The 24,237-nt window shown below is 34.1% G+C and overlaps 1 protein-coding gene and 1 pseudogene across 1 annotated transcript in view; both read left to right on the top strand.

Moving 5' to 3' along the window:
- Znf804b (zinc finger protein 804B) overlaps positions 1–24,237 on the top strand; it is a 533,610-nt gene that overhangs the window by 277,433 nt on the left and 231,940 nt on the right. The gene's annotated exons all lie outside the window — the stretch shown is intronic.
- On the top strand, positions 8,987–9,865 carry LOC141416829 (histone H4 transcription factor pseudogene; annotated as a pseudogene).

Here is a 24,237-nt window from a genome sequence, read left to right as displayed (position 1 = left end):
ATCTAAAAAATAATTTTGAATCCTTACTTTAAGTCCTGATTCAAGTGGACTCACCAAGACTCAGAACAAGGCCCAGTCTTATGGACCTAGATGCTATTTCTTTTCTTACACCAGAGCAACCCTAATGGACTCTAGTTCAAGGCCCCTTCCTGGTGTCTGGCCAACTCCTGTGTACCACATCAATGGCCTTCCCAAAACCACTGGAAGAATGGTGAAAGACTTTCCCTGATGAAGCCAGTCTACAAAAGCTGAAAAAATATACAGTTCTTCAAATACACAAACACCAAGTCAAGGTATGGTATCACCAACAATCAGGGAAAGAGGAAACCATCAAAGGAACAAAATAAAGCACCAGTAACTGACCCAAAAGAAATTTACGTTCTTTTCAGACATGCCTACAATGTACTGAAAAATCATAATAAAATTTACTCAAAAATTCAAAAAAGATTAAAAAGGTAGGATGGATGGGGGATAAAAACAGTAATAGAGGGGGGTGAATATGATCAAAATACATGCTATACATGTATGGAAATATCACAATGAAATAATTAAAATGTGTGCAATTAATGTTAATGCAAACATAGAGGAAAAAAGAAAAGAATCTAAACACTTACTGGCAAAGATTCCAAAAGAGATCATCTTAAGGAGACTCAGTGGGGGACAAAAACTTTTATAGAACAGGAAAATATACATGACCAAATGGGTTCATCAAAGAGACAGACACCACAAAAAAGAATCAAACAGACTCTTTGGAAACTAAAAAGAAAAAAAATCCATTAAGAACATTAACAGCAGATTCAAGTCACCAGAAGAAAGAATCCATGAGCTCAAAGGCAAGTCATTTGAAACTGCACTGTCAGGAAACAAAAGAAAAAAAGAGTGAAGCAGGGCAATGGGACTTATCAGACATCATTTAATGAAGAAAATCATGATTATAGGAATCTTAGAATACACAGAAAAAGATGAAAACTTATTTAAAGAAACAGTGACAGAAACTGTCACAAATGTAGAGAGAGAAATGAATTCCTACTATAAGATGCACAAAGAATGCCAAATATATTAAATATAAACAGCTCAGCACCAAGACATATTATAACCAAATTCTCAAAACTCAAGTATGGAAAGAATTTTGAAAGCAACAAGAGAAAGACTATCACCAAATATCTCAGCAAATATCTTGTAGGGTAGGAGAGCATTGGATGATAAATTCAAAGTCCTAAAAGAAGAAAAAAACCTGACAACCAAAAATACTCAGCAAAATTTGGAATCATAGACCAAGATTATACACTCTCACAACATGTATTCAATACAGTATTGACAATTCAAGATGTAGTCTTGGACAATACTAAACAGGGCCTAGAGAAAAACATATTAAAGATATCCAATTTGAAAAGGAAGAAATAAAATTGGTTCTGTTTGTAGAAGACCTACATATATGTGTATATATATATATATATATATATATATATATTAGATATAAGGAGCAGGTTTTTAAAATATGGAGTACAGATAACAAAATAATGCATGAATCATATACCCAAGCCAATTTTAATAAGCAATTCTATTTTCAAATAAAGATGATAGCATATTCATACCTATAACCTATTTCATAAACTATGTCTTTGTATTGACTCCTTTGCACAGGAATTATATGTGTAAAACTAATGTGAGAACCAAGGATACCTCTAAAATAAATCAAACTCAGAATACTGAAAGAAGAAACCTGAGATGCTCCTTTAAAGTATGGTATATTTAGGGCTGACAGAATGGCTCAGGTAGTAGAATGCCTGCCTAGCAAGCATGAAACCCTGAGTTCAAACCTCATTACCACCAAAAAGAGATGTCTAAAGTATATTTGGTATATTGTTACTTTTGTTAATGCCACAAGGTATTCCCCACTCAGCACAACAATAAAATAAAATGACTTTTAAGTCAACTCATGGTTGTCTGACATTTCTACTGATTAATACCAGGGTTCCCTAAGGCATGCTAATAGGATATAAAAGGAAAAATTGAGTTTCTTTACTTAAGATGAGGGTCAGTTTAAAGGTAATCATGCCCCAGTTATCTCACTTAATCATGAATCTTTGCAGCCGGAAGCAGAAATTACTTCACTGTGAATTTTATTTAGTTAAACATAATAGCCTTTATATCACTGCACATCATGGACTTCCACTGCATCAAGCATTTCAAAATAAAGTCAATTCCTAGTTTTAATTACAAACATCCAGTTGTGTTTAGTTTTAATTAAATAGAATATTTTTGGAGTGGATTATAGAGTACATTTAGTTATGAAAATGCCTGGAATGATGCCACTGAGATATATGATACACCATCAGCTATAAAGTATCATGGTTGATAAGATACTCACTGAAAGCCATCGAAAGGACTTCTATATTAATTTTTGCAAATGTGCACTTTGAATCCATAAATCTTCATGGGAACACATTTTAATAAATGTACTGTGGTTTATATTTAAAAGCACTGTATCTTTTAAAGTTAAAAGCAATCATGAGTCACTCTATCTGCTGAACTGGCTAAGGGGAAGGTGTTCATTGAACACAGAAAGTATAACATTTAGAAACAGTAAGTAGTGTAGTTTAAATTCAGAGCATCGACTATCCTCCAAACTTGGCCAGGGGCCTCTTTTACTAAATATGTATTTAGGGTCACTGAATATGTATTAAAGCATGTCAGCAGCTAAAGTAAATAAATTAACAAAAAAGAAAACACCTAAAGAGCATATCCTATATCCATTAGAATAGTCTCATAGGTTCCTCAGGCTTAGAAAATATATATCTTTCTTCTCAATCCTTCATCTTTTTGTAAAACTATGCCAATTATTGGTGTCATTCTGTAACCAAGTGTTCAAGTAGAAACTTCGGAGTCATCCTGAAGTCATTCTCATCTTTACTTTTCCTATATCCAACCAACTCTACATCTTGAAATGTCTTGTCCTTTTGTTTTTCATTGCTTCTGTCTCTTCTGCTTGGCTCTCCTGTCTTTATATATGACTCACTTTAATCCAGTCCCCACACTGTTGCCAGAATAAGCTTTAGAAACACAGACTAGAATATTCCTCCTTAACATTAGACCTTCTCACTTCACAGAATTAAAACCAAGTTCCTTAGCACGATGCTCTCCTTGCTTGCAGATCTTTGCACATCTTGAATGACCTCCTCTGTTTGATGCCTCATGAAATATCCATTATTTAAATTACTTCATATCGTTCTTCTCATCTACAGTTCATTAAACTCATTTGATTTCTTCTTTGTGTATTTGTATCTTCTTTTACATGACAACTTTGTATACATTACTGCATGCATTAGCACTTATTGGTATGCCTTTTGACTTCCCTGTACTCAGACAACATATGTATCCTATTAACCTTGCATTTCAGAGCCCATCTGATTTTTACTGGTTTAACACATATTTCTTGACTGAGAAATTAACTGGTAATTAGGAAGTCTGATGTCATGTTGATTTACTATGGCACCTAAACATGACCCTCAATTTTGCTGAGTGTTAATAAAATGAATCGTGGGACAAGACAAATATTTCTGAAATGTACTAATGTTTTTGTACTTCATAAGGTTGGCGCAAAAAGAGAATATAAGAGGCTTCCATGAATCAATTTCTCAGTTGAGTTGGTTGCTGGGCTCCAGAACTGTCTTCAAGATTTTCAGGTGGCATTGATTCAGGTCATTCAAAGATCTGGCCTGTATAATTTTTAGAAAAACTTTGGAATTAGTATTTCATTAAATAAGAGATGAGAGAAAATTAGTGATTATGCTTTAAAGGAACTTTTTATGGGTTCTTGAAATATAACATATTTTTCCTATGCAAGGATAGTATCACTAAAAACTCAGACTAGAAAGGAAAGGCCTATAGACCTATAAAATAATTATTAAATATAATGGTGCCCAGATGAATGCACAATAAAACATAAACCCATCTGCCTTAAAAGATTAACAGTCTAGGGTTGGATATGAAAAATGTAGGCTGTGAATTATGAGATGGTTAATATAATGACTATTTCTTTACTAAACATCAGAGTAAATGAGATAAGACCACTTCTCATAGTTGGAAGAATGGTTTGGCAGATTTGCTTTATGATTTATAAACTTAAATTCATTTATATATATATACTTAAGGAAATCATTTAAAATATGGTTTCAGGCTTAGCATATTAACAAAAGATTACACAAGACTAATGTTAGCTCATGAAAGTTTCAGAATATTCTACAAAATGAGTTTGGGATATGACCACTCACGTTGGTGGTCATTATTAAGTCAGCAATCATTACATTTCATCAACCTGTCAGATGAAACACAGGAATGATGTCTAACCTAGAATATACTTCTGTGGATTTTAAGTTAATTGATCTTTTATCCAGTAGGACATGGATCAGAAATATAAATGCTACATGAGTAATATGCATAATTTATATGGTAGCAAATGATAGAAGCTTTAAGCTATTTCACCAGAGTAGGAATCTCCCTTCCTGTTCCAAGCCAGCTGTCACTATGAAATGTTCAAAAGTGCTATTTACAAAAGGTCATTACTTCATGTTTTTCTGAAAAATGTAGAATCAAATTTAATTTTAAGAGAGGAACTACAAATGACAGAAAGCTTTAAAAGTATGCAGGGCTAAGAAATAAACGAAAATGCTGGAAGATCAACAATTGGCATTGATCATTTTTCCTAAACTTCCTTGATTCACCGTACCCTCTATTATGGTTTGAATGTTGTGAGTGTCCCCAAGGGAACATTGCAATTAAAGTGATAACTTCCATGGTGATATTGGTGGTGTGGACATTTAAGAAGGAGGAGCTCCTGAATTGGTCAGGGTTAGGACCGCTGAGAGAATTGAGAATGCTAGCCTCCCTGCTCCTGGTTTGAGATGTAATTGCTTGCTTTTTCCTACCCACCATTGCTATCTGCCATGATCTAATGCATCTTTCATCAGAACTGAGCCAATGCAGGTGTTATGACCTTGAATTCTAAAACTTTGATTTAAGTAAACTTTTGCTCTTCATAAAGTTAGCTGCCTCAGAGTTTGTTATTAGTAAGACTAAAAATCTGACTAATGCACCTACATACCTCAATAAATTTATTTCTTAATTAAAAATTTTTAATTTTATATCTGTTTTAAGTTCACAGCAAAATTAGATGAGATGCACAGAGTTCTTATATACTTCTCTCCTCTCTCACAATATTCTCCCTCACAATTGATATCACCCTCAGCTATGGTACATTTATTATAATCAATGAACATGCACTGATACATCATTATCATTCAAAGTTCAAAGTTTACATTGATGCTCCCCCTTGGTTTGTACACTTCATGGATTTGGACAAATATATGTTGACATGTCTCTATCATGATTTCTGTACTATACCTATTTGTCCCTCCTCCCTAAGCCCTGGCAAACACTGATCTTTTTCCCATCTCAATAGAGTTGCCTTTTCCAGATATATACTATAGTTGCAATCATGCAGTGTACAAACTTTTCCTGTTAGCTCCTTTCACTCAGTTACATGCATTGAAGTTTCCACCACACCTTTTTTGTATTTTTTCCTTTTACTTATTTTATTAATTGCATATATTAATTGTACAAAGTAATGAGTTTCACTGTAAGATTTTCATACATGAATATAGTTACTTTGATATAGTCACATCCTCTATTATTCTCTTATTTTGCCATATTTGCCCTTATCCCCTTCTACATCCCAAATAATCCTCCATTTACTTTCATATTTTTTCCCACTAAATGTGAACATTAAAAGGAAAACTGTGATCTTTCTGGGTCTTTTTTTTTCACTTAATAGGGTGATCTCTAGTTCCATCCATTTTTCTGCAAATGACATAATTTCTTTGTGATTGAGTAAAACTATATTCTGTACATATTCCACATTTTCTTTGTCCAGTCTTCTGTTGATTGGCACCTAGTCTGATTCCATATCTTGGCTATTGTGAACAATGATGGGATTAACATGGGTATATGGGTATCTCTACAATCATATGACTTATTTTTGGCTGTAAAACTAGGAGTAGTTTAGCTTGATCATGTAGTAGTTCTAGTTTTATTTTATTGAGGAAACTCCATAGTGAATTCCATAGTGGCTGATTAATTTGAGTTTCCACCAACAGTGTATAAAGGTTCCCTTTTTATCCCTCAACAGCATTTATTGTTGGTTGTTTTTTTTATTAGAGCCATTTTGACTGGGGTGAGTTGGAATCTCAGTGTAGTTTTGATTTGCATTTCTCTGTTGACTAAAGATGTTGAAACTCATATTTATTTGCCATTTGTACATCTTTATTTGAAAATTGTCTTTTCAGTTTATAAATCAGATGGATTTTTTTTGGTGTTTACTTTTTAAATTTTCATATACATTTCATATACTTTTAAGATTTGGCTGTTAATGCTGGTAAAGGTTTTCTCCATTCTGTGGGCTATCTTTTCACTCTGTTGTTTTTTTTTTGCTGTGCAAAAGCTTTTTAATTTGATGCAATTACATTTGTCAATTCTTGCTGCTAGCTTCTACATCTTTTTATGACTTGACAGCCTATTTCTTTTTAGTACTGAATACTATTTATTATTTCATTGTTTGGATTCATCACTGTTTATCCATCCACTTACTCAAAGACATATCAGTTGTCTCCAAGTTTTGGCAATTATGAAGAAAACTGCTATAAACATTGATGTGTTGCTTTTTGTGTGGACATATATTTTCAAATAATTTGGATAAATACAAAGGAGTGTGATTGTTGGGTTATATGGTGAAAATGAGTTTAGTGGTATAACAAACTGCCTAAGTTTCTTCTAAAGTTGCTGTGCCATTTTACATTCCTACAGTGAGTAAGGGTTCCTGTTATTCCACATCTTAACCAGCATTTGGTTTTGTTGGTGCTCTGGATTGTGGCGATTTTAGTAGGTGTGCAGTGGTATTTTGTAATTAACTTGCAATTTCCTAATGACATCTGATGCTGAACATCTTTTCATATGCTTACCTGCCATTTGTATGTCTTCTTTGATGAGGTGCCTGCTCAGGTGCATTGGTCATTTTTATCAGGTTGTTCATTTTCTTATCATTGAGTTTTAAGATTTTGTATGATTTAGACAGTAGATCTATAAAGATATGCCCTTTACAAACATTTTCTCCAAGTCTGTGGCTCGTATTTTCATTCTCTTGATATTGTCTTTTGAAGAACAGAAGTTAATTTTAATGAAGTCTAACTGCCCAATTATTTCTTTCACAGACCATGACATTGTTATGCATCTAAATAGTCATCACCACACCAAGAATACCTAGATTTTTCCCTATATTATTTTATAGGAGTTTTACATTTTCTATTTATATGTATCATCCATTTTGAGTTGATTTTTGTGAAGGGTTTATGGTCAGTGGCCAGATTAATACATTTACATGTAGGTGTTCAGTTGTTCTAGTCATCATTTTTTAAAAAGACTGTTCTTGCTCCTTTATATTGCCTTTTCTAGTTTGTCAATGATCATTTGACTATATCTATATGGGTCTGTTTCCAGTCTCTCTGTTCTTTTCCATTGATTTTTTTTGCCTATTTTTTCACCAATTCTACAGCATTTTGATCACTCTAGCTTTGTAGTAAGTTTTGAAGTCAGGAAGTGTTAATCTCTTTTAATATTCAATAGTTTGTTTTAGGTCTTTTGATTGCTGTATAATCTTTAGACTCACTTTGGTGATATCCACAAATTTGTATACTGGACTTCTGATTTAGATTACGTAGAATCTATAGTTCAACTTAAGGCAAACTGATTTTGACACAATTTTGAGTCTTCTTGTCCGTGAACAATGGACTACCTCTCAATTTATTGAGCTCCTTTTTGATATCTTTCATCACTTTTGTAATCTCTCTCATATAAAACATAAATTTTTTTAGATTTAACTCTAAATATTTCATTTTTATGTGCTAATTCAAATGGGTACATGTTATTAACCTCAATTTCTGCTTTTTCATTGCTAGGATTTAAGGAAGAAATTAGATTTTGTGTAATAACCTTGAAATGTGTAACATTACTACAATTGTTTACTATTATAACAAGTCTTTCAGATATTCTACATAGATGACTACATCTTCTGTGGACTAAGATACTTTTATTTCTTCCTTCCCAACATGTATACTTTTTATTTTATTTTTCCATCTTATTGAATTAGCTGAGACTTCCAGGAAGATGTTAAAAAATAATGATGAGAGGGGATATCCTTGTATTGCCTTGTTCCACATATTAATAGAAAAACTTCAGGTTTCTCACTACTACATATGAAATTAGCTGGAGGTTTTTGCAGGTATTCTTTATCACATTAAGAAAGCTTTCCCCTATTCCTAGTTTATTGAGGTTTTTTGTGAGGGTGTTTGATTGCCAAATATGTTTTCTTCAGCTGTTGATATTATCATAATTTTTCTTTTTTGACTCATTAATATGATAGATTATATTGATTAATGTTTGAATGTTGAACTATCCTTGAATGCCTAAAGTAAATTTCACTTGATCTTGATGTATAATTATTTTTGCATATACTCATATTCAGTTTTCTAACACTTTGTTAAGGATTTCTGCATCTATGTTCATGACAAGGTTTGATGTTTAGTTAGTTATCTTCCTTTATAACACCTTCATCCATTTTAGTATTGTTGAACTTACTAATGGTTCCTTTGTACCTTAGAAATATTCAAAATTTAACATTAAATTGTTAGATCTGTAAAATTTAATAGGAGTAGCTCCTGTGTTCAGGCCAATATATGTCATTGTATGATCTCAAATATTTAAAATACTACAGTCTAATCTGAGAGTCTCCTGTGGCATGCAGGTATATCTCAACAGTTTGTGACTTGCAGGTTTAGACATAATAATTTCCACCTATTTGCTTCTACAATATCCTCTTTACATCTATATTAGAACATGTTTTAAAGGGTGACTGTTAATATATTCATAGGTAGATCTGGTTTTTTGACATTACACAGACCTTTCTGTATTTCAGTAGTTTCACATTCTTTCAAAGTGTCTACAAAGTAGACTTGCTGATAAATGAGAAATGAAATTGAATATTTAATTCATACTATGGGGAAAAGAAGCAGATAAAATAAATATATCATTCCAAAAGAAACAAAATAGCATATAAGCTTATGACATGGAATCCAAATGTCACAAGTAGTCCGGTAGTCCAGAGAGGCCAAAAGAAGAAAGTATCATTGGTACTCATAACAACAGAAAGAAGGAAATTGAGGCAATCAGTGGTATAAACATAAAGGTATCTGTATATGTAATTACAAATATTCAAAAGAATATGAGATAGAGGTTGATGACCTCTATTAAGTTCCATTACTGTAAAGTGCATGAAGGAGACTCAGAGCCAAAGAACAAATGTCATGCGTGTGACAAATTCAAATGTGGTAACAACCTCACTGTGCACTTTCACAAGAAACACCAGTTCAAGTAGCCCTCCATTTTCAGTTCAAGGAGCATGAAGATGGCTGTATGTGACTGCAGCTGGTTTGCTATGACAGTGTGGAGCTGACATAGCATCTGCTGCAGCAGCCACAAGAGGGATCAGGTCTAAGAGTAACAGTGAATGAGAGCAGCTTGCAGGGTATCATTCTAGGAAGTGATGGGGAGCCAGAACTTGAGGAAGAGGTGGAAGAGGAGGATGAGGGTACTGAGGGACCATCACTCAGCCTCTCAGGACAACCCCAGCCCTGTCATCTACATGGTGAATCAGACCAATGTCCAAGGCCAGAGAGAAATTGTGTAATATGTGCTGTTTGAAGCTCCAGGAGAGCTTCCCAGAGCCACTAAGGAGCCAGAGGTTCAGACAGTGTGAAAACTGCAGAACATGACCATTCCTACCCCAAGCCTTGGGGCTTGAGCTAGCCAGGTGGCAGTGCCCCTAGCGGGTGGGCAGCCCTTGCCATTGGATGCCTTCAGGAGTGGGGCTGAGAGCAGCGTGGTCCCCTCTCGCTCAAGCTTGCATCATTCTGCAGGCTTTGAGAACTTCCCTTTTTGCATATTGCATTTTGAAGGGATCCTGAGCGTGTACATTTTGTTATGAGGCACTGTTATCAAGTTTAACCATAAGCTCCTGGACATTCTAGACAGTGATTAAATCCCCAGTCAACTTGCATTTATTCCCATCCTTAGGGGGTCTATAGGTGCAGGGATGAGGAGTGACGAGCTCTGCATGGTCCTTTCCTCACCAGCAGCTAAGGCATTGAGAACTAGGTGACCATTTTTCTCTTAAGATTTCCTCTTACACTCCATGGACAATTGAGTTTATTCTCACGGACAGCATTGGAGACACTGTGTGTGTGTGTATCGTTTTGGTAATAAAAGAAACACTGGGACTGCTTTAAAAAACTGAAAAATCAGTTCTAAGGAAATATATCAACAAAATATCTCAAAGAAATTTATATATAAGTGAGTAAATCTGGTATTAAAAGTATCTTGCATTTGTTTATATTAAGTGGAGTCAATATAAAACATTTTTTCTAAAATATATACCATGTCTTAATGTTCAATAATATTTGATTTCTTTTCAAGAGGCTGAGCATGATTAAGATCAACATCTGATTTGGGGTGTCAACATGTTACAATTTATTTTATAGTATATGTGACAAATGTAAAATAATTTTTTCTGAGTCTGAATTGTGGTGTTGATTTAAATGACATGACTATTTTAACAAAATAATCTTGTAATACCTCTTAGAAATAACCATATTTGTAATTTAATTGCTTCTATTCATCCACAAAAGAATTAAAAGTTGTAATTAGGGCTGGTGGAGTGGTCCAAGTGGTAGGGAGCCTGCTTAACAAATGCCAGACCCTGAGTTCAAGCCCCAGTATCACAAATATACAGATAGTTATACCACTGGTATAAAAAAGAAGTTCACTGAAGATTGGTCCCTTAAAATTTTTGCCTGAATTCCACATTACTTTGATGAAATACATGTTTATTTGCTTTTCAAAAAATAATTTGCTTTTCAAATTAAGTATTTTACTTTTGAGCAGACTTTATGAGGTAAGTATGTATAGTATTTACACATATCTAAAAGATACTTAACTAAATTTCATTAGGACACAGAAGCATTACATAACTCACAGCTATCCATCCACTAGTACTTATATTATACAACTGTGAATACAATTCAGAACTACTTCTACAAAGATTTATTGAGGGTCTTATATTAGCTCTTTGAAAGGTACTGTGAATGGAATGATGAGAAAGAAGACCCAGTGTCTTACATCTTGAGCTTCCAGTCTGTTGTGAGGCCCAGACACAAATCAGATGGTGACATAAGTAAATGTCAACTTATAAGTGCCCTCAGCACTGGGAAGATAAAAGATTTGGCATGTAGAATTTTAAAACATCAGGATTTGACTTGTACTGGAATTTTATAAGACTCCCATAAAACATTAAAAATTAAACTTTTACATGACTTAGTTAAGTTAGGGAATGGAAGGTGAAAGATTTCTGGAAGAGGACACATTGCATGATAGAGGCTTGCATTGGGAGGCAAATAACAAGTTCAGGTGTCTTAAAGAGTGTATTGAGGTAAAATACATTGAGGAGAGGTAAGAGATGGAACAAAAGACTGTTAGGAGCTGCAGCAAACAGAATCTTGGATGTCATTGAAAAAGTTTTGCATTTACCTTAATAGTAATGGGAAGCCATTAAAAGTACAAAAATGACATGATTAAACTTATGCTTTTTAAAAGACCCTAAGATAGAATCAGGGTTGTGAGTGGGTAGAAGTAAGGAATGACTATTGGAAGACAAGTTATCTGGCTACTACAATAATGGAGACAAAAGATGATGGTAGATTGAATCAGTATGGATTGAGTGGACATGGAGAAAGTGATCAGGTTTGATATATTTTAGAAGCTAAAGTATGCAGTGTTTTTGATGAAGAAGGAACGAGCAAAAGGGACATAGCAATCTGTGTAAACTATGGTGTTTCCATTCACTTAGAGAACCCAAAAGAAAACTGGATTGGGAGAAAGGGGTAGGAGGGATGAACTTAGTTTTCCAATAAAATATTTTATTTCTTTTGAAGTTGTTGATTCTTTAGTGAATTTGGATCAAATTATACTAATTCTTATTTCTAATAATTTCTACAAAATATAATAATGTTTTAATTAGGGACAACTTCAGGGTGTTCTGTGAAGTGATACTTAAGTAGATTATTGCATATTATTTGGCAGATATTTTTATAAACCACTTCACTTCACTTTAGACATATATATCTAATTTCTGATTTAGTATCTATTATTCAATGACACAGAAGCAATATGTACTGAGTTCCTCCCTCCTACTCCTTTCTCCCAGTCTGAAAATTATTTATTCCTTATAACCATAATTATGATATGTGAGTCAATTTCTGCACAATACAGTGTTGATAGGTTGAATTAGGCCTACTTCTTTTTATTTCTTTTATTCATTATTATGATTATCTGAAACAACAGATAGTTAGATGATAGTTGGATAATTACCTAGATAAACATAATTTATCTAGCTAAAGTATTTAGGCTTATTAGAATCGTAAAACTAATTTAATTACAAATGATTTTATTGGTATGTTTCTTTTTTTCTGTACTGGAGTTTGAACTCAGGGCCTTGAGCTTGCTAGGCAGGCACTCTACCACTTGACCCATACCCCCTAGAAGGTGAAGTTTCTGACTTAAACATTTTCATGTTGATTTACTCTTTCAGCCACTTCCAAAAATGGAACTGGAAGTTTGAGATGGTCCCCCAAATGTTATTATTTTTTGACCCTTCTAGACCCCATAGAGAGTGATTCTGATGAAAGTATACTTCTAATACATAATGTAATTAATAAGATCACTGCTTGTAGTCTGGTTATTTCATCAATTATTTATTCTTATACCCATCATTCCTCACTTGTTTTAGTAGCTTAGTGTATTAGGACATTGTCATATATTATTGAGACTATGAAAAGATAAATATTAAGTATAAGACAATGTGAATAAATTAATGAACTTAAATTTTTACATTTGCCTGCAATCAAGTATTTTCTGACTATTCCTTAGGATGGGTGATATTTATAGATAGCTGAATTTATTATTTGGTTGGGGATTTTTAAGTATGCTAAATTTCTGTATTTAACTCTATGTTTTGGATTTTGTCTCAATTCATTTTGTTCCTGTGAGCAGAGAAGCATTAAAATCCACAGATGATTCTGTGAAAACAGTGGAGTTCATCATTGTAGGATTTCATGTCTTAGACTTTATGATGTGAAGGAGGTCGTGTAGACTGTGAGGGAGGGTTGGCTCCACAAACAAATGCCATTAAGCAAAAGAAAACTTCAGAAAGAAACCTCAGAAAAAAGTTTGCTAATTTAAAAAATGCCTAACAGAAAATAAAATAACCTAGGTTACCAATATAGACCTGAATTTAGATTCTGGGAGTATAATTTATTACTTTCACTATTTTGAATGTTACTTAATTCCTTTAAATTCATTTTTTTCACTGGATCATAAGGAAAATTATACTTCTCTTACTGGTTACCATACACATTAGGTATAAGGTATTTTAACAGACCAAGCATGATGATTAGCACTTGCTAGATATTATTATTGTGATTTCATATTGAATGATAATAAAAGTAAGTCCTTAATGTAATTATCTTGAGAAAGTAATTTAATTAGAATATACTGATGCTACTAAACTTAAATTATCTTAAAATAAATGAATAAATTGTATAAAGAAGATAAATACTGCTATTTTAATAATGAAGAAATTTTTACTAAACTGGTTTTACCATTCCCTAAGAAGTACTGTGCTTAATTATTTCCTTTCTTTGAGTTAGTTAATAGTTTTATTCTTCTTTTTGTTTTGAATATATCCAGGCTAAGTTTAAACTAGAGTAAAGGTGCCTCTTGAGGAGAATCTTAAATATGAAATTTTTGAGACAGGTTGTCTTGCCCTTTGCTTCCGCTTCATGGGCGTGCTTCTGTATAAAATACTTACTAACAAGGTAGAAACACATTTTTCATTTATTAGCAAATAACCGTATGTATTTGTAGTCAGATTTCTCAAGGGCCACCTCTTTGAATGATGCAAACTGGTTTGTCATGAACCAATCATTGATAATCTTGCTATGTGAGGACTTAATTATCTCACTACATGCTGAGACTCCTTAAGATCTCTATATACAATGAGAATGTGGAATGACCTTTGCTATACGAGGTCATTGACAGGCCATGTGGGAGATATTGATAAGAGAGAAATTTTCGTACCCAGTCTAATACTCCACCAAATGGAAATTGGTATTTTGTTTCTTATTATCATGATTCATAGTGGAAAATGCTGATTATATATATTGGTTCATTTCAGTGATGGATTAGAACTGATTTGAGTTGGTTTGCAAGATCTGGCTGTTAAATTTTAAGGAAATTTAACAGATATTTTAAAAATATTTGGTAGCTTAGAATTACCACAGGGTACTTATAGCACAAAAATTAGATGGTGCTTTGTTTCTCTAGGCACTAAAGATCTTATTATTGAACACTTTATCAGCAAATCTGACTCATTTCCAGAACTTTAAAACTCAGCAAAGGTGTTACCTAACCCTAAATGTGATCACTATAAGATAGAGGTGCAGTCATCATAAATTTATTAAGAGACTATGACCACTTCTTAAGTTAGCTCTAATCAGAAGCAACTAGGATCTTAACGAATGTACAATTGGCCCTTGAACAACATAGATTTGAAATATATTTATATGTATTTTTTGGAGAGTTGTAACAATTTGAAAAAGTTCTTAGACAAAACATTTAGCCTTAAATGTTGAAAAAGTTTGAAAGAGGTAGGCATGTCACACATGAATGTAGGTAATAATCTATTTTATTATTTACTTCCAGAATATATACACAAATATATTATACAAAGTTAAAATTCATTAAAACTTATATAAACATACCATATATGGTGCTATTCACAAATGAGAGAAATTCAAACAAATGTAAAGATGCAATATTAAGTCATAACTGCATAAAATTAGCTGTAGTACTACTGCTCTACTGTAATATTTTAATGGAGGCCTTCTGTTGCTACTGCAATGAGCTGTGTGTTGTATAGCATCCATATAAAATGTTCTTTGATTACTGATCATCTCCAAGAGAGCAGTTCAATTCTTCAGTAAATTGCACAGCTCAGTAAAATGTGATCTCTCAAGTTCCTCCTGTGTTTTTTCACCATAAACAATGCATATATCATGTAAAATATGTTAATTTAAGTTTATTTTATTAATAAGTCTCCCATTAACATCAGGTTACTAGTAGCTACATTTTTAGTGTATGAAAAGTTATACTTGGACTTTCAACTTCGTAGAGTCATTGTCCTTGGTTTTTGTGTTCAAAAGTTAACTGTATTTGACCTATATCATCAAGTTTCAAGTGACAGAAATTTTTAAAAAATACCGAAGAAACCACACTGTTTTGGGTTCAACCCCTTTTGTACAATTAAAAATTTCTCATGTCCACAAATAAGCAGAGAAACAAGTGGTTTTTCCCAACAAAGAGCAGGTTGATTGATACAACTAGGCTGCTACTCTGTGTTAAAAGAAGGGTTTTAGAAATACGTTAATGGAGAAGACAAAAAAGATTTCAGTATTACCACATGACTTACATATAGAGTTTTATGCATTAATGCAAAATGATGAACTTCTACAGGCTCCTTTCTGAAAGAAAAAGGATATGGTTTATTGTCACATAAGAAAGCCTGGAAAGGAAGCCCTAAAATTAGTCAATATTCCTCTAGCCCAAAATAATTGCTCCTGCAAAATAAAGTCACACAATTTTCAATCTACAATAACATTGAAATGGGAAATCATCAAAATTTCAATGCTTGTTGTATGGTTAATGGATTTACAGTTAATCCCTTTTATCCTAAGTACATGGTACTTAGATTCTTGTCTCTGATAATCAGAGTCACTCTACTAATTCGCTGTTTTCATCAGGACTCATTTGTGATATCCTAGTTATTCTTCCTTGAGATGGTTTAAGTTTTATATAGAATAGAAGTCTGATATTTTAAAAGTGCATTAAACATATTCATCTATAAAGGTATTAATTATTTAAAAATCTTTCAATAAAATAGCCAGAATATATTTTCCTTTTCCTTCTTTTTCAAAACAGTATTCATTTTTAATTTACAAAACCCACTTGTTATAAGTGAAATGATAGAGATGAACCATGAAAAAGCCAATAATTCCTACATATGTCATTCTTAATTTTTCCCTTCTTGGTGTAACATATTTTGATACATATATTCTCTCACATAATTCTAAAGGAATATATATATACGTATATGCATATGTATATATATTATTATTTTGTTTGATGTTTTAATAAGGTAGAAATATAGCACAAACATTATTTTCTGGCTTTGGGTTTTTATTTAAAATATAATTTTTTATTAATTTATTCACACGTGCATATATTGTTTGGGTCATTTCTCCACTCTGCCCAGATCCTCCACCCTCTCCCCGTTCCCCCCACTCAGTTCCAGGCAGGTCCTGTTCTGCCCTGATCACTAATTTTGTTGAAGAAAAGACACAAGCATAATAAGGAAGACAAAGCATTTTTGCTAGGAGAGTTAAGGATAGCTATACAGAGAGATTCCTAACATTGCTTTCGTGTACCCATGTGTGGAGACCCATGTTGATTCATCTCTAACTGATCTTACACTGGTTCCTGATCCCCTTCTCATGTTAACATCTGTCACTTTAAGTTTTCTGTATTAGTTCCTCTGGAATGGGGACATCAAATGCTTTCATGTTTTGGGTTTTCTACCTATTCCTATATCTCCCGTATGTGCTCTCCCCTTGTCATGTGATCCAAGTCTAACCACATTGCTGCATTTGCCCTAGATCTAAAGTCTGCATATGAGGGAGAACATATGATTTTTGGTCTTCTGAGCCTGGCTGACCTTGCTCAGAATGATGTTCTCCAGTTCCATCCATTTACCTGCAAATGATAAGATTTCATTCTTTTTCATGGCTGAGTAAAACTGTGTAGAAGTATCACATTTTCTTGATCCATTCATCAATAGTGGGACATCTTGGTTGTTTCCATAACTTGGCTATTGTGAATAGCACTGCAATAAACATGGGTGTGCAGGTGCCTCTGAAGTAACTAACCTGTGTTGCATTCTTTTGGGTTTTTGCCCAGGAGTGGGATTGCTGGATCATATGGCAGGTCTATGTTTAGATTTTTAAGAAGTCTCCAAATTTTTTTCCAGAGTGGTTGCACCAGCTTGCATTCCCACAAGAAGTGGACTAGGGTTCCTTTTTCCCCACATCCTCACCAACACATGTTGTTGTTGGTGTTTTTGATGATGGCTATTCTAACAGGGGTGAGGTGGAATCTTAGTGAGGTTTTGATTTGCATTTTCTTTATGGCTAGAGATGGTGAGCATTTTTTTCATGTGTTTTTTGGCCATTTGAATTTCTTCTTTTGAGAAAGTTCTGTTTCGTTCAGTTGCCCATTTCTTAATTGGTTCATAGATTTTAGGAGAGTTTAGTTTCTTAAGGTCCCTGTATATTCTGGTTATCAGTCCCTTGTCTGATGTGTAGCTGGCAAATATTTTCTCCCACTCTGTGAGTGGTCTCTTCAGTTTAGAGACCATTTCTTTTGTTGTGCATAAGCTTTTTAATTTTTGAAGTTCCATGTATTCATCCTTTCTCTTAGTTGCTGGGCTGCTGGGGTTCTATTGAGGAAATCTTTGCCTGTACCTATTAGTTCCAGAGTGCTTCCTGCTCCTTCCTGTAGTAACTTCAGAGTTTCAGGTCTGATATTTAGGTCCTTGATCCATTTTGAGTTGATACTACTACAGGGTGATACACATGGATCTAGTTTCAGTTTCTTGCAGATGGGTAACCACTTTTCCCAGCAACATTTGTGGAAGGGGCATCATATATTTTTGGCACCTTTGTCAAAATCAGGTTGGTATAGTTGTGTGTATTCATATCCAGGCCCTCTATTCTGTTCCACTGGTCTTCATGTCTGTTTTTGTGCCAGTACCACTACAGTAAGGTGGCAGGATACAAAATCAACTTACAAAAATCATTAGCTTTTGTATACACCAACAATGAACAAACTGAGAAGGAATATATGGAAATAATTCCATTCACAATAGCCTAAAAAAGAATCAAATACCTAGAAGTAAATTTAACAAAGGATGTGAATAATCTGTACGAGGAGAATTACAAACTCCTGAAGAAAGAGATTGAGGAAGACTACAGAAGATGGAAAGATCTCCTGTGTTCATGGATTGGTAGAATCAACATAGTAATAATGGCTATACTACCAAAAGCAATCAACATGTTTAATGCAATTCCCATTAAAATCCCAATGACTTTCATCACAGAGATTGAAAAATCTACCCAAAAGTTCATTTGGACCGCAAATAACCAAGGCAATATTCAGCAAAAAGAGCAATGCCAGAGGTATCACAATACCTGACTTCAAACTATATTACAAAGCAATAACAATATAAACAGAATGGTATATAAAATATATGATTAATATCATTCCTGATAAACAATAATGGATTGTACTCATGCTTAATGGCTACATAATCTTCTACAATATCAACGTATCAGAATATTCAACTTTTCACCTTTTCATAATTGTACATTTTCTTTCTTTGAGAGAAATACTGCATTAGAGGTCCTTGTGTATATGTATGTTTATGATTATATTGTTACACTAAGAGTTCAAGTGAAGGGAACAATGAGGCATTTGTCAATACTTTGTCTCAGGAAAGGAAAGATGTGTGGCATGTTCTGGAGAGAATTTCAGCTTTCAGGCTGGTAGTTTAATAAAATCAGAACAACATAATAGATATCCCATTTTGTTGACTATGATAACCTTCTTCTGGGTGCTTACTTTCCCTTATTCACTAGTAGTAAGATGTTTTCCATAATATATTAATAAAGCAACCTTTAATTAAAACAATGGGCTGAAATATGAGGATATTTTGAAGTGGCTTAAATATGGTAGAGGTTAATGATTTCAGTTACATTTTCATAATTACTGTCATCAGGTTTCTACCTTTATAGCTTTTTAATTATTTAAAGATCATAAAACACAGAGCCATAACAATAAAAACAGCATGGTATTGGCACAAAAACAGACAGGAAGACCAATGGATCAGAATAGAAGATCCAGACATAAGCCCATGCATCTATAGTCATCTGATCTTCGACAAAGGAGCCCAAAACACATGATGGAGAAAAGACAGCTCCTTCAACAAATGCTGCTTGGAAAACTGGATATCCACATGCAAAAGACTGATACTAGATCTCTGTCTTTCACCCTGTACCAAAATCAGTTCAAAGTGATCAAGAATCTTAATATAAGTCCTGAAACTTTGAAACAACTCCAAGAAGCAGTAGGAAATACACTAGAACAGATAGATATCGGAAAAGACTTCCTAAACAGAGCTCCAAAGGCTCAGCATGTAAAGGAAACAATGAACAAATGGGACTACATTAAGCTAAAAGAGCTTCTGTACGGCAAAAAAAAAAAAAAACAATCACCAGACTCAAGAGACAGCACACAGTATAGGAGAAAATCTTTGCCAGCTACTCATCCGACAGGAGTCTAATATCCAGAATCTATAGGAAACTCAAAAAACTCAGCCCTCAAAGAATCAACACTCCAATGTAGAAATGGGCACATGAATTAAACAGGGAATTCTCAAAGAAAGTGGTACAAATGGCCAGTAAATACATGAAGAAGTGTTCAGATTCCCTGGTTATAAAAGAGATGCAAAACAAAACAACGCTTAGATTTCATCTCACCCCAATTAGAATGGCCAGAATCAAGGGTAATAACAACAGCAAATAACAACAAATGCTGGTGAGCATGTGGCAAAACAGGAACCCTTATACACTGCTAGTGGGAATGCCAATTAGTACAACCTTTATGGAAAACACTATGGAGGCTCCTCAAAAAACTAGAGATAGAACTTCCATACAATCTAGTGATACCACTCCTGGGCATCTACCTAAAAGAACATAAAACAGGTTTCAGTAGAGACACCTGTGCAACTGATGTTCATCACAGCACTATTCATAATAACTCAGTTCTGGGAACAACCCAGATGCCCTACAAGTGATGAATAGATCATTAAATTATGGTATATATATATATATATTGATATATTGATATATATATATATCAATGGAGTATTATTCAATCACAAGTAATAATTACATGGGGTTTGAAGGTAAATGGATGCAATTGGAGGACATTGTGTTAAGTGAAGTTAGCCAGGATCAGAAACACAAAAGATGCATGTTTTCTCTCATACATGGAAATAGATCCAAAGATAAACATATACAGAAAAACAAGTATGATCATATACAAACTCAGATGTAGAACATATTTTTAACAGTGTATCTACTCTATGGAACTCAGGTTGAGAGAGAAAAGAAAAAAGAATGATAGATAACATACCACAAGATGTGAAAAAGAGGATATATGAATGTGTATTGAAAGATGTTGAAAAACAGGGGGTGGGAGATAAAGAGGTAAGGGAGAGTATTCTAAAGGATTTAATAGACCAAAGTAAAGCATACCCACAGAGAGTATACATTGAGACACCCCTTTGTACATCAACTCAAATATTAATTATGAAAATCAAGACTATAAAATAGGCACAATGTATGCAGGGCGGGGTACTAGTGGGAGGGGAGAGGGTAAACTAGGGAGATTAAGGTGATGGTATAGGTAGGACTTCATATACCTATATGAAACGGAACTAGAAAACCTCTTGCAATTGCTTTTAGTGGGGAGGAGAGGGATTTAGGGGAGATACAATGGAAGCAATGTAAATAATGTACAACTTAAGCCTAATTGGAATTGTCACTATGAACCCCCCCGTATCATGAATGTATCCTAATAAAAATTTATATAAAAGATAAGCATCTTAAAACAGAAAATTTTGCATAAGCTTGAGAAAGATCCTTTATGGTTTAGCATAATTTTATATTGATATTATCACTATAAAAAGAGAAGCCAAAAGGAATCTTAATGGATTTCATTAACTATAATATAATAAGCACTCTGTAGCATGTTGTGATGTTTCTGCTAAATAAACACTCATTTTATTTCAGGCCATTATTTTAAAGTTTTAACTTTTACTAGGATTACCTTAATGATGCAAAAATGAGGAGTAGGAGGATCTGACAGTAGATCAAGATACAAAGAAAGGTTGAACCCATTGGGAGATGGATAATTTATTCTTAGGAATTCTTAAATGGTTCTTTCCAGGATAGACAATTAGATTTGGCCAACTACATTTGCTTCATACAAGTATATTGAATCTGCATTTGTGAAACCATATCTGTGTGTTCCTTTGTGCGTCATGCGTTACTATCGGGGAAGGAAGATAACAGACTGTGAACTTAAGCTTTTTTATCTTTAAAAATTCAACTGCTACCTCTGTATTTTATAACCTTGAAATGTACATATCTGGAATAGCCCTGGCCCACTCCTGAAACCCATATATTTTTGAAGGGTGTCACCATTGTGAATAAAAACAATAACTTTGGAGCAAGATAGTCTGACTATGCCACATACCAGCTGTGTTACTTTGTGCTAATTACCACAAGAATCATCTTGTGTTTAATTCTGTTCCTTTCCATAAGGTTACATAAATATTAAAAGAGTCAATACATATGGAATGCTCATAAAAGTTTCTGATAATAGTGGCATATAAGTGATTACATGTGTCATTATTAATATCTTATCTTACTGCCTATTGTGCATCTCTGTCAGGATATCTCACAAACACCTAAACTCAGTATATTCACAAGTTACCTCATTTTCTCCCTGGCTCGCTCTCAATTTCCTCCTCTTTTGTGTCCTATATATTGACTGATCTCTGAGTCAGTTATAATGTTTTCCTCCAAACATCTATCACATCCAGTTCCTTGAGGTTTCAGTCATTGTATCTCTTATCCTTCTCCAAAGCACCATCCTTGTTTTCCCAGCTGCCGCTACCCAAGCCAGACTTGAGCCATATCCAAACTGGACCATCCTCCTGATGACCTCTGCTTCCAGCAAGAGAGCACTTCTGTTCCATCCTTAGCACTACTACTTGACTGAACATTCTGAAGGCTGGTCAGAAAAGTACAATCTTGACACTCACCAGCTTGAAAATCCTTCTGCAGTTCTCCATTTTTTACAGAACATTTGAACTTACAGATGTGACATGCAAGTCACTTAGGGCCAGTTCTATAACTACATCTCCTACAGCCTCTTGCTTTTGGCCCCTGCTTCTCATTGAAGTTTGGTACCTCCCCTCATTCATTTTTATCCCTTCGAAAGCCCTTTCCTTAAGCAATATGAAACTGAATAGTCCTATTCTTATAAAGTATAATTTATACTGTGCTATATAAGTTTTCTGTGCCTTTGTATATATTGACCTCTGCTAGAATGCTTTTCCCAGCCTCTCCCTTGCCCCACTTTTTTTTCTACTTATCCTTCAGACAAGTAAAGTGGAACATTATCTCTGAAGCCTTCCCTGATGTCAGTGCAACTTCTGCCTCCACAATGAGTGAGGTGTTCCTTACTAGGCTTCCTTGGTAATAAAGGCCTCCAATCTGGCTTTCCTCAAATTTATTGGTTATTTCTTATTTGTATTTTGACATTTTGTTACCTCCTCAAAGGCAAAACCATATCTTATTATTTTTGTTTCCTAATACCTTGAGAAGAACCTGGTACACAGTAAGTGTTCTGTTAATGTCTATTGAATTAGAGTATAAATCAGCTTGAGTTAAGCCAAGGAAATTGATGGCTGATAACTAACATAGTAAAATATCAACTGCCTGCTGTTTTCTACCAAATGGATACAGTTAAATCTTGATTTTTCAGATTCTTTGAAGTATCTAATAATAATTCAAAGTGACTTGTGATTTCTAAACATATATAGACGTACAGACATTATTTTGTGATCTTTTTCTAACCTCTGATATTTTAAGGATTCACTTATAAAATAGTGAACTTAGATCATCAGAAGTTTGCTATGATTAGAAGTTTAAGAAGAGTGTTTTGAAACTTTACCTTGCCCTTACTAGCTATTTGACCTTAGTCTAGGTACTTTAACCTTCTAAGATATATCTAAAATGTACATAAGATTAATCCTTTATTGCATATGGTTTCTGTAAGAAATATTATAATCTATTTATGGTGCTTCTTGCAGTGTCAGTCATGAAAGTAACTGCTTCTAGCTACTACTGATCACTATTTGCTCGATTGCAGCAGTAATGTGCTACCTTATTGGAAACAAATAATTCAAAATTCCAATCAAACTAAGCTGCTTTTTTTTTTTTGCAGTGTTTGGGTTTGAACTCAGGACCTCACACTTGCCTGGCAGGCAGTCCACTGCTTGAATCAATACCTCTGGTCCATTTTTCTCTGGCTATTTTGGAGATAAGGTCTTGCTTTTTGCCCAAGATGGCCTGGAGTTCAATCGACCTAGTTTATGCTTTTTACTGTTGCTGGAATGATGACATTGGCCACCATATCCAGAGTTTTTCCGTTGAGATGGTGGTCTCAGGAACTTTTTTGCTGGGGCTGGCCCAGAACTGAGATCCTCTTGATATCAGCCTCACACATAGCTTGGGATGGTGGGAACATGACACCATACCCAGCTATTTATTTAGATGGTTTCTTTCGAACTTTTTTGCCTGGATTGACCTCAAATCATGATCCTCCTAATCTCAGCCTCCCAAGTAGATAGAATTACAGACATGAGCCACTGATGCCCAGCTTCGTGGCATCATTTTGCTTCTTTATTATGATAGAAGTGGTTAAATTTGGGCCTATTGCATGTCAGATGCTGTTCTAAGCTCTAAGGATTGTAATCATATAAGAGTGAATACTTTAGTCATGGAGCTGATAGTCTATGGTTTCACATCCTGGAATTCAGGCTGAAAGCAAAAGAAAAAAGACCTAGCTCAAATGCAAGTGGAGCTAAATTGTCAGCAGAACAAATAATACATTAATTGAGACTTATTTGGTACCTATTGTGCTGTAAGGACACATAGGAGGAAGTTTCAGATTATTCAGATAGTAATTAAGGAGTAATACTAGTAGTGAACAAAGTAGAAAACAATCAAGGAAAGTAAATGTAAACCACTTCATGCTCTAGATTCATAGGAC

This window comes from Castor canadensis, chromosome 2 (genome assembly GCF_047511655.1).
Source record: "Castor canadensis chromosome 2, mCasCan1.hap1v2, whole genome shotgun sequence".
Classification (NCBI taxonomy): domain Eukaryota; kingdom Metazoa; phylum Chordata; class Mammalia; order Rodentia; family Castoridae; genus Castor; species Castor canadensis.
The sequence above is the reverse complement of the archived record's forward strand: the minus strand, read 5'-3'. Positions and strand labels throughout refer to the sequence as shown.